Source organism: Pyrgilauda ruficollis, unplaced genomic scaffold (genome assembly GCF_017590135.1).
Source record: "Pyrgilauda ruficollis isolate IOZ18807 unplaced genomic scaffold, ASM1759013v1 scaffold2, whole genome shotgun sequence".
NCBI classification, from domain to species: Eukaryota; Metazoa; Chordata; class Aves; order Passeriformes; family Passeridae; genus Pyrgilauda; species Pyrgilauda ruficollis.
The window spans coordinates 14,594,976-14,608,384 of record NW_024519206.1 but is presented as its reverse complement, the minus strand read 5'-3'; the positions used below and the strand labels follow the sequence as shown (position 1 = coordinate 14,608,384).

At 34.2% G+C, this 13,409-nt stretch overlaps 1 protein-coding gene across 5 annotated transcripts in view; it reads left to right on the top strand.

Annotated features, from left to right (window-relative positions):
• Positions 1-13,409, top strand: part of TBC1D5 (TBC1 domain family member 5) — a 316,256-nt gene that overhangs the window by 63,717 nt on the left and 239,130 nt on the right. For all 5 annotated transcript variants that reach the window (XM_041466381.1, XM_041466380.1, XM_041466383.1 and 2 more), the window contains exon 3: positions 4,808-4,964. The gene's annotated coding sequence lies outside the window, so the exon portion shown is untranslated. The remainder of the gene's footprint in view (positions 1-4,807; positions 4,965-13,409) is intronic.

Sequence of the window (13,409 nt, the reverse complement as noted above, 5' to 3'; positions counted from 1 at the left end):
CATTGATCACTGGTACAGGACATGGATGAAAATGTTTTTTCCAGTGAGACAAGCTGACACGATGTGTAGAAGAAATTTTCTTTGTTTTTGCATGTTTTGTAACTTCAGAAAGGCACAGTTAGGCTCATAGCAGTAAGATTTCAAAGGTTACCATCAGAATATTGTGTTCCTTTGTCACAGCTTATATACTAGGTGGAATGGCAATAAACAGGTCAGTTCCAAAAGGAAATGAGATCCAAAATTTTGCTTCTCTGAAATGTAAGATTAGAGGTGATTACATAGTAAAATCATCATTGTAGCCTTTTGAACTGCAGGCCATTAAAATGGGTCAGGTAGGACATGGGGGTCTTTGTCCTGGGCTGTTATATCAAAATATACAATTACCTTTAATTTCTTACAAAAGGAAATCCTTTTATCCTGAATGACTTTGACTTTGGTATTGGGTAGGATGGCCTATGAGTGGCCTTTTCTTGGTGTTTAATAAATTTGTGTGTGACCACTTACTCTTCTTGTATATTGCAAGATGGAGAATTTCACCCTGATATAAAGCTACAAAATTAAGAGCAGTGAAAACAGGGTGGAATTTTTTTCAGGTCTGTCATATAAGCTGAGCCCTCTTGCCCACCAGCAGAGAATGAGAACAGAATAATTGTTTATACCAATTGACACTGTCTCTTTAAAATTCAAAAAAAGTGTTTTATCTTTTACCTTTCAGTTTGCTTTATAGGTCACTTAATTTTTGTTGCTTTCCTTTATTATGAGCTAAGAACAGAATGTTGCTGAATATGCTAAAATAGATGTATATTTTTAAGGTTGGCATTTAAGCAGACAAAGAATCATGCTTAATGCTGTTGTGATAATAAATAGTACTGTAATAGATTGTTGATAGAAACCCTTAAAATATGTTTTTATGGTTGAAATGTACTTTGGATAAACAGTGTTCAGTTTGCCTATTAAAATAATTCACTATATACCATGGTTTCTTTGAGTATTAAGGAAGTAGGACTTCTCCAACAACAGTAATTGGTTGACACTGCTTGACCTTAATGCAAAGCTACAGTATTTAATGAACAAACGGAGGGAATAAAGTTTTGATAAATAAGGCAATTTTCGTGAAACCTTTAGAAATATGCTTGAAGTCTTTTAGTGTTAGATTGACGGTTTCTCCTTTTGTGAAAAGAATAAGTGAATAATTTAAGGCTATATTTCATGTTTTCAGATCTTCATTCTGTCATATAAATAATAGACTGTGAAATGCAGCAGCTCTTGCATTCACAGATTTAATAGACCTGTACAAGTGCGTATCTTTCTTGGCTTCTGGCATCTTAGAATGCTCTTTTGTGTGTATGTATACCTGAGAAGCAATGCAAAAGTGGGACTCTCTTCAGTAACCAAATTCCATACTTTAAACATGCCACATATTCTGTTTTTAAATGAATTGTTCTTCTTAAAATACTTTCATTGCATCTTGATGTCAATGTTAGTATTTTTGGGTTTTAATTCTGTATTATGATGGACAGATGTCAAAAAAGCAGCACCTGGCTATTTGAAATTAAAGTCTAATTTAAAATTTATTTACTTAATGAGAGACTGTGTGGAAAGAATTCAGATTTGAATCCCTCAACATAAATCTTTGAAATACCATTGGATCTTGATGAGAAATTAATCAAATGTATTTACTAAATAGTGAAATATCAAGGTAATTTGTTTACTACATGTATTCTTAGTTCTGTAATTTTTTTTTAATGGAGACAGTATTGAGGGAGGAAGAACAGACAATAGTAAAATCAGACTCGTTTCTTTTCTTTGTTCCCATCCCCTTTTCCTCCTCCTGCCCTTTGGTTTAATGTGTTTTGAAAAAAGAGTGAGATAAGGCTTACTGAGAACAAGTGGCAAAGCATTGGGAAGTTTTCATGTTCTCAGTCTTCCAAGCGGACCGTAGTTGTGTGACTAGTGGACCATGGGAAGCAGAAATGCTTCTTTGAAAGGTATGTACTATTGTACCTGTTTTGTTACCTTGAAAAAATAGCTTCCCTAAACATTTCCATGTAGAAGTTTAAGGCGGATCATCTGTGTTTGCTTCCTGATACCTACTCCTTTAAACATTGGAGTAATTCTAGTTAGGAACCTTCTACTAGCATATGATACTGAACTCCTGATTTTCTCCATCATATGTGGGGATGGAGGCATTTGTGTAAGTAAGGGAATACCTTTATTTCCTTACTTTATTAATATATTTAAGACTTTATTCATATATTCATATATTAAGACTATATTAATATATTGAAGACTGTTTTCTGTAAATGCTGTTCAAGACATCTGACAGATGGTCTGCATTTGTGATGGTATTGATTTATGCAGTCCTCATGTAGGTTCCAGAAATGTCTAGTAGATATCCTTCAAAATGAGCTGTCTACATGAGGATGCCATCACTTTTTCTAAAATACTGGCAGATTCTGTTTGTACTTACTAATAGCTCATGTCAAAAAGTTACTTTTTCTTACTTTTCAAGAAAAATAATCTTTATATCTTTTGTCATGGTAATAAAAATCTTCATGTAGTATTCTATTCTGTTTTGTAAGTTACTCTGGTTACTTATTAATGTTTTCATCTTTTTTCATTTTCTGAGATGATTTTCTTCATATTCACAGTAAGTCCATCTTTTTATTTCAGCTAGGCCAAATGCTCCAATGGAGATCATACTTTTCCCATTCTCCCTAGTCTATCTGACTTGTTTGCAACTCCAAAAACATCAGTGCGGGCATAGAGACCATTTTGCAGTCTAACTTGTTGAAAAAACTGTCAAAACTGTATGAATCACACAAAAATCTTTGTGCTGAACTGGTGTGAAATACTTTGTCATCACTTCTGTTTTCAGAACTTACACAGAGTAATATTTTCTATTTATTTTGCTACATGAACATTATTTAAGCCATTGGCTTGGGATGTTTCTGTTGTTTCAGTAAGAATTTACAGGATTAGTGTCTTAAATATATTGATTTTATGAAACCAACCAGTCAACTTGGGTCCACCTGTGACTGAGTCAGCTTGTGATACTCGAGCAGTGCATTTGTTATTATTCATTGTTGCTTCAGTACAAGACTGTGGTCTCACTGTAGTAAGTCCCCTGCAAGTATACACATACAGAGTTTGGGTGGAAATGCAGAAAGGAGGGTATAAAAAGCAAATGAAGGCAACGGGAAGACAGAACAGCAAAGGATGCTTTGCTATTGGCTAAATGGACATATTTGCTAATGCTGATGATTTATTTTAGATTCTGAAATGGTTACAGTTCTTTATTTAGTCAGTGTGGCTTTTTTTGTTTAATTTGTTAACACCTATAGAAATTAGAAAGAACAGTAGTTATGACAAATGGACTATGTAATTTGAAAATTGTATTTTGTCACATGTTTTAGTCACAAAACCTAGTTGAAATCAATTGTCCAAACATTCACTTAACATATTAATAAGTAATACAGGAATACTCTAAGCCCTCTTGAATTAGATATATTACATCTTGTTACAAAATTTAATGCCAGACTTAATAACTCAAAGTATGCTCTAGAATAAAAATACATTTATGTGCTAGTATGTGGTAATTAGAATGCTAATCCAAATTACAAAAAAAACCCTAAACACACTATTCAGTTGGAACTGTTTTATATACTCAAGAGTAGACAATTACCTTTAATTTACTTTCTTACAAAAGAAATCCCAATTTATTTTTTTTACAAGTCAGTATGCTTTTTGTGGTATATTTCTAAATATCACAACACTGTAATAATACAGTCTCAGATTACACTGTAATCTGACAACATTGGTCAGATTTCAGGAGCTTTTTGAGTATTTACCTGCAAAATCAGTGTCATTTAGGACTTATATAAAAATGTGTCTAGATGGTTGTGTTCTCACATTTCCTGTTGAAAACACTATAGAAACAGTAAAGTACCACCTTTTCTAAACGGGAAGATGGTGTTTCTGATTCAACACTATTAGCTTTGCATATTTGTAACAGGAAGAATTATTTTAAGATATAATTTTATCCTGCCATGAGTAGACTTAAGTCATGTCATAGTTGCTGAAAAAATCTGCATAAATATATTTTGAAAAGGGTTTGTTTGAATTTTTTTTGGTGATTTTTGTGATTTTGAACAGTTAAAGGGGAGTTAATGAAAGATAGATGGCTGATCAGTTGCTTATGTTTCATTTGTTAAATTTTTCTTAGAACCATAACCTTCAACATTTTTAGTGTGAGTGTGTATGTAATCAGCTGTAGTATGCTGTTGAACTCTATACAACTTCTTATGTTCTTATCAATAATGAATGAACAACTTTCTAGAAAATAGGTCTAAAATACCAAATTACAGAAATTTGTAAGATAAATTTTATTAAGAAGTTCATTCACAGGAGGAGAAATTTAAGTAATGCTGAGAAATATCCAAGAGTCACATGTTGATAAAAATTTCAGGTTGAATACTGAATAAGTCTCCATAATGTTCAAGCTGTTAGAGTTGTCTGTCTACCATTATTGTCATCTTAGTAATAAATAAATTAAACCACATGAATTTACTTTACATGTTGTTTCTATCTCTCCTGATTCATGATTATGTGAAATACAGTACTTATTTGACTTGAAAATACTTAAGCTAATCTCAGTCACTTTTGTTTTTGTTATATTGAAATGTCCAGAAGAAACGCAGTGTCTTATGTCTTGAATCCTTAACTTGAATCTTGTTAAATCAAATAAAAATCTCAAACTATTCTTAGAATTTCTTTTTCATTAAGTATATTTATTCTCCATCTGAAGGTCTGCTCCAGAAGTCTGGTACCAGGATTGCCATTCCAGCTTCCTCATTTCTCCTGGTGCCTGGGGCATATCCCAGTGCTATTTGCCTGTTGAATGTGTGGAGAGAATATCCTTCTGAAGACAACTGTCTCCTTTGTGTTTGAGCACCTGCCACTATGTGAGTTAATTTTTTTGTATTTTTTTAAAAAGCAAACTGACTTTGCCTCATTTTCATTAATGTCATAGTTACACATTTAACATTTATAAAAATGTTTGTGACGTGTCTCCTGCAGTTGTCCAAAAGCTATTTTCTTATCATTACTGTATCAAAAGAAATCTTACTTTACAAACATAGGTTCTTTTCTCCCCAGTTTGCTGCATTAAATTTTAAAAGACAAGTGAAAATAGTGACTGTAGTATTTGGTGTTAAAACTGACGGATTACTGTATTGCAGTCTGCTTCCCACAGAACTGGTGGAACATAGACCGTGTCAGTGGGAGCTTTTCTTTGCTTTCTCCCATAATATGCCCTAAGTCCCGACCTGAAGGGGCAATTCACTCTCTAATTTAAACCTCTCCTTAACATTAACAACATGGCAGTGTTTAGTAATGATACAGTGTTTACTGTTAAAGACTTGCCAATTTGGCCTTAAATAGCTAGACTATATTACCTCAATTTGCCATATTCCCTCTGTTTAGTTTGGAATTACCTTGCAAATGTTAAGGTGATAGTATTGAATTGTATAAAGGAATTATAAATTGGAAATCCTAGAAATGCGGATTTAAAGTTCTAGTGTTGATCTATACTATATCTACACTAGTTCAAGTAGTTAAAGGTCAGTAAACTCATTTTAATAGGTATTGTTTTTATTTTTACTGACTTCCATCAGTGCCTTTAATTAGTTATTTTTCCTTCCTATTCTCTGGATAATTTAAAACTCCTTTCTGAAGTGATTTTTTAAGACATATATGAGCTTGGATATGTAGTTTCTGTACCTTTTAAGTGTAGTTAGTTTTTTCCAGTGTTGCAATAAAGTACAGAACACTATGCAGTACATTAAATAGAGCCTATGCATCAGAACAATTTTCATGCCTCACTCAATTCTTAATGTAAATTAGTAGGAACATTGGTTATCCATTTGAGAAATTGAGTTGGTATAAAAATAAAAATGCACTTATGGTATGTGGTGCTTTGTGTATCATCTTGGGAGTGTTTTGCTGTTTATCTGTCACTTGCATTAGAAAAAGCAGTCACTGGCTGCAGGTGACATTAAAAATTAAAGGTTAACCTCAATTTCTTTACTGACCAGACGTGGGGCAGAAAGTTCTTCTAGATGTGTGCCTGGATTTTGGAACTGTAAAATAGAGTTGAGAAGCAGAGACTGGTGCTTTTGGTGGCTTAGTCTTTTTGTATGTGCATGTGTGATTATACGATTTCACCATTTCCAAGTGTTTAGACTGCTTCTTGTAGGTTATATCAAGATCATTTTCCATTGCATCCAACTTTGTGAAATTAAAAAATTACACGATAACACTATAGTAAGTAATTATAATGAACTCATTTTACTGATCTACATAATTCTAGGAATGTCTTTTTATTTTGTTGCTTTGAAAAACTAATTAAAATAGCTGTCTTTCCTATTACTAGAGAATACGTGTCTTTCAAAAACTAGTTAAAACTGCTCTTGAAAATTGCCTTAGAAGCTTTTGAATATTCTGGTTAACTCATTTACATTTAATGTAAGACAAGCTTTATATACTCATGAACAAACCTGGGAGATCTTTCTTTAAGTTTTTGACAAACTCGGCTTCTCCCTCATAGTGCCTGCAAGGTGAGCAAAGCTCAAGTAGCGTGAGCTTCCCTTGTCTGTCATTCCAAATGTTGGAGGCAGCATTCAGGCTAGGCAGCAGAGGTTTCCATGTAACCTGCCAGATATTTTTCCTTTATTAAAGAGGTATTGTGCTTGTTCAGTGGTAGGCCAGACTACAGGCAAGTCTTGATCTTTGAGATGCGACTTGAAGCTGAGGCTGCTGCTCTTACTTTCCATTTCATCTCTTAATTTTCTTAGCCATGCAGTGTGCATGTAATGAGTAGATCTGGTGCTTCTTGTTGGCTAATGAAGGAAAACAAGAAAGGAAGAAAGAATTTTTTTTTTTGTGAGTAAAATAGACTGCCAAAATGCATCTTTTTTTCTTCCCCCATCCTCCGTTTACCGAACAGTGATGTTTGGTCCGTGGCCATTTTCCCTCTTCTGTCCATGGCTGTTTTCCCTCTTACAGCTCTTCATAGGAAAACCAGAAAATAGAAGTTTCATTAAAGAAAGCAATGCATATTGCTAGTTTGGAAAAGAACGCTGCAACTGATGTGTTTGAGGAGCCCTAGTATTTCAGATATCTATAATCGTATTAAAATTATATATCTATGTGCTTTCTTCATAGTAAGCTTGGCACATTTGTTTCTGGACTGGTATACTGTAGATTGTTCTGACTACAAATTAAATCATGTTAAGAATTCTTTGGTGAAAAACTGATAATGCTCATTTAGTGTGCTTTACTTATTATTTCTAATTTGTTAAACCTATATTTTAAGATCATTTCTCTGAAGACAAAATATTTTTAAATGCTAGTTACTAATCTTCCTGTAGTTCCCACTGCTTGAAATTTTTCCAATGTTCTCTGAGATTGGTTTCACTTAATATTTCTTGGTTTCAGATATTTTTATGTTGACATAATACTGAAACTGGTCAAACAACTTTCACTATTGAAGTGATTTATAAAGAAACTGAAATACTATATAGCTTTAAACATAGTTCCTTTGACTTAGGGAATAGTTAAATCCCATATAATAGTTGATAATTGTTGGCTTGCAGCCTGGTTCTAAAGTCTTTGTTTTACAAACTGGGTTATGAAGCATCAAGAAAACTGAATGTTGGGTCTTTTTCAGATGAAATATTTCAGACAATTAAATACTTCAGGAGTTTATAATTTGTTTATAATTTGGAATACAGTGCTTTCTAAGAAGAAATCTTTAAGTGATTTTGTGTATTGTCTTACAGGCTCTAGAATAGGCATGTTATAATTTGTCAGTTAATTTAAATTTAAGTAAACTTCTCTATTAGTCTAAAAAGCATTGGTGATTTGCAACTATATTACAGATGGCATCTTTTCTTAAATAGTACAGTAATCTGTGTTTGGTGGAGCAAGTGAATTACCCATTTGTTGCACTGTTATGCAGCTCGTAGAGGTCATCACACATCTGTATGTACAGAACATACAAGTATTTTAAAAATCCAACACCAATTCAAACAACGCAATTCATTGCAGTGTTTCTGTTGTTGCTTTTCCTGCAGGGTTGGTGGTCCATTTTCTTTAATTTATGGCTGTATTGCAGACATGGGCTCAAGAAAGATATGCATAAGATAAAGACTTCTTTCTCAGATGTAGAAAACTTGCAGGACATGCAGTTTCAAACAGTGGAAGAACAGGTCCAGGATCGAGAGTTATTTTGCAAAGCACTAAAATCAGGTTATATCAGTTCCCCTTGAGGGTACGTGATATCAAGTCAAGACTAGTAGTTACAATAGCTTTATTGTCAGTAGGTGTCTGATTCTAATGGTGAGGACTAGTGGTACTGTGTGTTATTAGCCCATTGTCTTCAGGCATCCTTCTTGTTTCTCCTCTTTGTGCTATGTTAGATTACTACTTTTACGGCTGACAAATTTGGTACTGCTTCACATCCTTGTTAGTTCCAGTTTCCTCTGGCAGTGGTCTTTGTGCACCGCATGTCCCTTGCCCTTGCCCCTGCCCCTGGCATGTTGCCCCATTTCCCTCCTGAGCTTCCTTTTGGGGCAGCATGACTCTGAAGCCTGAGCTGGCCATGGACAGAGCCCAGCTGATTCTGGCAGAGCTCTTTCCTTGTACTTGGTGCTTACTTTGTAGTTCATCTTCATTTTAACCACAAAACCACCCTTGCCAGTACAAATGAAGAACTGACTTCTGCCTTGCAGTACTTTAAAGTGGGCTTTATAACAAAAGTAGAGAGAGACTTTGTAGCAGGGCCTCTAGAGATTTAGGCCTCTGTAAGTAAAGGATGGTACATTTAGATGAAATCTAAGCAAGAAATTCTTAATAATTAGGGTGTGGAGACATGGAAACAAGTTGCCCAGGGAAATGCAGATGCCCCATCCTCAGAAGTGTTCAAAGGCCAGGTTGGATAGGACTTCGAGCAACCTAATCTAGTAGATGTCCACCTCTCTGCCCATGGCAAGATGCTGAATTAGGTATTCTTTAAAGGTCTTTTCCAATCCAGATCAGTCTGTGATTCTACTTAAGGAAAGCAGCTTCTTGCCTTTATTTTACCTGATTAGTATTATGTATGTCTCTTACATAGTTTCTTTTTATAATGTTTATTCTGCATTTTGTTGACTTTCAAACTTTTTCAGAGACATTGCAATGGTTACAAGTTGTATTGATTGAACGTGGACAAAAGACTTTAATTTGTGGTTTGGTTTGGTTTTCAGTAAGAGATAAGTGCTACCTTAGATGAGCATAAAGGCTGATAAGAATTTGTTAAAAAGGATTTGTTTCAAGTGTTCTTAAAGGATTAAAAGAGACAGCCTTAAGAAAATTTGCATGAAGTGAATGATGGAGGGGAGAAACAGTTGGATTGCCAGTGGTGTGTATAGTTAAAAAAAACCACCAAGATTGTAATGATGTTTTGGTGTATCTGAAGTGATCCTTCTACTATAGATATGACAATCACAGACAGTTGTCTCTGATGTGTTTAGAGCTGTGCTAATGTTCCAGTAAAGTTTTAAGGTCAAAAAAATTTTTCCTAAAATATTGGCTGTAATTTCCCTTGAAGGTAAGGGATGCTATTTCATAGCTATCCTTGGTTATCTTTTCTCTCCCTCTGCTCCTCCTGAAGAAATTCTCTGGGACTTACAGAATGCTTTGCTTCCAGGACAAATTCTAAAGGAAGTTCACAGAATTTTAGTGGGTTTTGCTCTTTAAGTTATATGGATTTAAATGTCTAAACATGTACTGAAGGATATTGACAGGTACCAGTGTAGATGCCAGCCGTGTGCAGTTGGAGTCCTGTACTAGGGACTGATCTGCAATGCAAGCAGCAGCATTTCTCAGTTGTTGTGACTGGCCAGCATTTGTAATTTGATGGAAAGCAGATGAATAAAGCCAAATTAAAGTGACAGTGATGACCAACTGCCTAGTAATTTAAGACCTTCCACACATTGCTTTGTGCTATTTATTCAATAAATACATATAGTAAATTTAGACCTTTATGCATTTCTCTAAGGTGATAGAAGCCATGATGGGCAGAAGCTACTGTATATTATCAGTACTCCGTCATATTCGAATAAATTAATGTGGAACTTCTATAAAACTCAGAACTTTCTGAGCAGCTTCATCTGGTTTTGTTCAAGCTTTCATTGAGTGATGTACATTACATAACTTCATATTAAACATTTTCTTTGCAACTTTCTTTGTATAATTTCTACAGATTTGTAATTTTTAAAAAATTGCAATCTTGCCACCAACTTTTGCAGTAGCTTCCTCCATATTATGTGTCTGATCCTCTAAGATCTGTCCTCATGATCATTAAGTAGTAGGAATTGATTCTGGTATGAATGGTTCAGCTAGATTTACAAGAAGTGGTTGAATGTTGTTTTATCATTTTTGTTAAGCAGCTTTCATGCCTTAGAGTTGTAGAAAAGGTTACCTGTATCTTGAAACTTGCAATATTTATGATCTTATGCAAGGAAATTGTAGATCAGGTGCAAGAATTTCTCTGTATTATAAATGTTCTAAACTTATTTTGGCATATTAATCTAGATTATTTTAAAATCCAGAAGTGTACTTTATAGTGGAATCCAAGCTGGATCTGAGGAAAAAAAGTCATTATTCTCTGTCATTTGGCGGAAAGGAGTAAGGGATAGAAAAGGAAGAAAATGCTCTTCTTTTTAAGTGAATGTATTCTTCCCATAGAATGTACCAACAAAAAGTAGATCAAGACAGTCTTGCTTGTAGACACTCATACCATCTGACAGGAAAGTGATTTTAATTAATTTAAAATACAGAAGCAACAGTATTTCTTCCTGAGTAAATGGTTTGAAGACCTTAATTACACATTGCATTTGAAAGCACAGATTGCACTTAGTTTCTTTTTGGTCTTTTACACTCGGACTTTGGAAAGTATTTAACTTACAGGAAGTAATGGAGTACTTTCCTGAATTGACAGGCTGTTAGTGAGTTTCTTAGTATGCATATAGCTACTTGAAAAGCATAGGAATTTGGTGGAATGTTTTGGGCTTGGGGATGTTTGGTTTGGTTTGGTTTTTATAACAGAAAATCATCCAATGCCTTCAGCTGGATTCTGGCATCAAAATTTTTTAAAACATTTGCTGTGTAAAAAGTAAGTTTTGACAAAAGCAAAGGAAGTGGCAAAGTGTTTAAGTTGTGAATCAGTATCTAGTTATGTCTAATAATGATTTAGTGCTGCAGTTGAGAATATTTTGTAGTGTGAAACTGCTCTAGGTGAATAGCGACCAGCTAGAGGAATAGTGAGTGACTAATTGTATTTCTAGATTCATTTCATTTACTAAATGCACTTTTGTGAATGAAATGTAAATGTAGAATGGAATTGTGGTTACTTCTGTACATGAAAACTATAGTTATGAAACCTGCATGGTTTTGTAGCATTTTAGGGGGAAATAATAATGGGTTTGTTTTACTTTAATGTTTAGTTCTCAGCAAAGACACATGTAAATATTAAAATATTCCTATACAAAACATTTTTCTTACTCCAAAAGATACTGTAATAAACTTCATTTAAGGGATGGACTATTTCATGTAAAAAAGAGAGTTCCTCATTCATGACATTTTTACTCTACATAAGGATCTTATGCTCCTAGATTGTTTGAAAAGAAAACTTGCCTATTGCAATTTGTAAAACTTTTCTGACACTACTTTTTAGATGTTATTCCTTTCTGGAATATATCATTAGTGAACAATGCAGATTTCATATGCAAGCTTCTTTGAAGAGTTGTAGTAAAAGCTGCATTTAAGATTTTGCCAATATTAAAATTGCTTCCAGTATCTTCTTTCTTGTGACTATTTTAAGTTTTATAATTAATATTGAGGTTTCAGTATTTTCTCTGAGGCAAGTACTAGGGAGTGGTATCAGATTGTTTTCCCTGTTTTCTGTGCAAACAAGCTCTGAGTTTGGGAAGGTCTTCTTAACATCCCTCAAGGTTTTGCAGTTAAAAGCCCCACAAAATAACTTTCCCTTTTCATAGTATTTATAGGCTGCTAAGAGGAAGGGTTTCTTGTTTGGTAGCCGCAATTTGGACTGGTGTATCAGCGATACTGACTTCCCTATTGCCAGGCATTCAGCAGAAGCTTGGGAAATTTACTACTTTACACAGAAAAATTAATTGGTTCAAGTAGTTGGGAAAAGGGAAGTGATATTTAATGGAAGAGACTGATGGTTTGGGCCATTGTCTGAGTCCATACTTCCTCCACTTGTCAAACTGGAACAGAATCTTGAAGTCCTTTTAGTTTCATTTTTATTACAAGCTACAGCTTACTACAAAGCTAAGGGAGACCAGAAAATTCACTGTTCTTTAAAATATATGTCTTTGAATCTATACCCAGTCCATGCATTTCAAGTTTTGTCTTCTAATGATTACATGTTGAATAACCTGAAAAACAACATATATAACCAAGTGATTTTGTTATACACAGAACTGATCCAACTCACTTTATGTGCCCAATTTTACTTCCTTAAGATGTGTGGCATTTTTTCATTCTCATAGTGCTTCTCAGGTATCAAGGAATCACCTCCTTAAAAACAACATACGTGTCTGAGACTGTGGTAGTTTGGGAGCTGTTTCATTTCGTATGTTTGCATTTGCAGTCTGAAAATGTCACACTAAGCTCTTACCAAAACACACACAAAAAAAAGTTCCTCATTTAAAAATATGTCAGAATATTTGGACCAATTTGATTTGCCAGTTTTTCATTCTGGAAGCCTAGATTTTTTGAGTCAGAGTTGCATGTTATAAAATTAAAGGAATTACTTAGCTGACCATCATAGAAAAATCATGATAGCGTCTGCATAGAAATACACAGTGTTTGTGTGTGTGTGTGTCTGTCTCACAAGAGGTATAGGAGATTAATGTTCTTTTTAACTGAAAAGTTCTTTTTCCACTCTAAGGATATTTAAAAATAATTCTATCCATTTGGTGGAGCAATAGCTTAGTTAATGAAATTTGATATTTTGGAGTTTTTCATTCTTGTGTAACATCTGTAAACATGTTCCCAAACCTTACATGCAGTTCTGTAATTAACTTAGTGTTTCCATTGTGATTTTTCAATGAATAGAAAAAATGCTATTTATACAGATGAGGGAAAAAACTAATTTTCCTCAGCAATACAGTTGTTAGATTTTGATGGGGTTAAAATACAAGCCATCAATGCAAAATCTGGTTTTGTTATTACCTGCTTAAAATCCTCTGTAGGCTTTACACACTTCGAATAAGCAGTGAGGTGTAGTCCAGCCCCCTGTCTGTACAGGGGTAAGATCAGTTAATAAACAAAGCATTTTT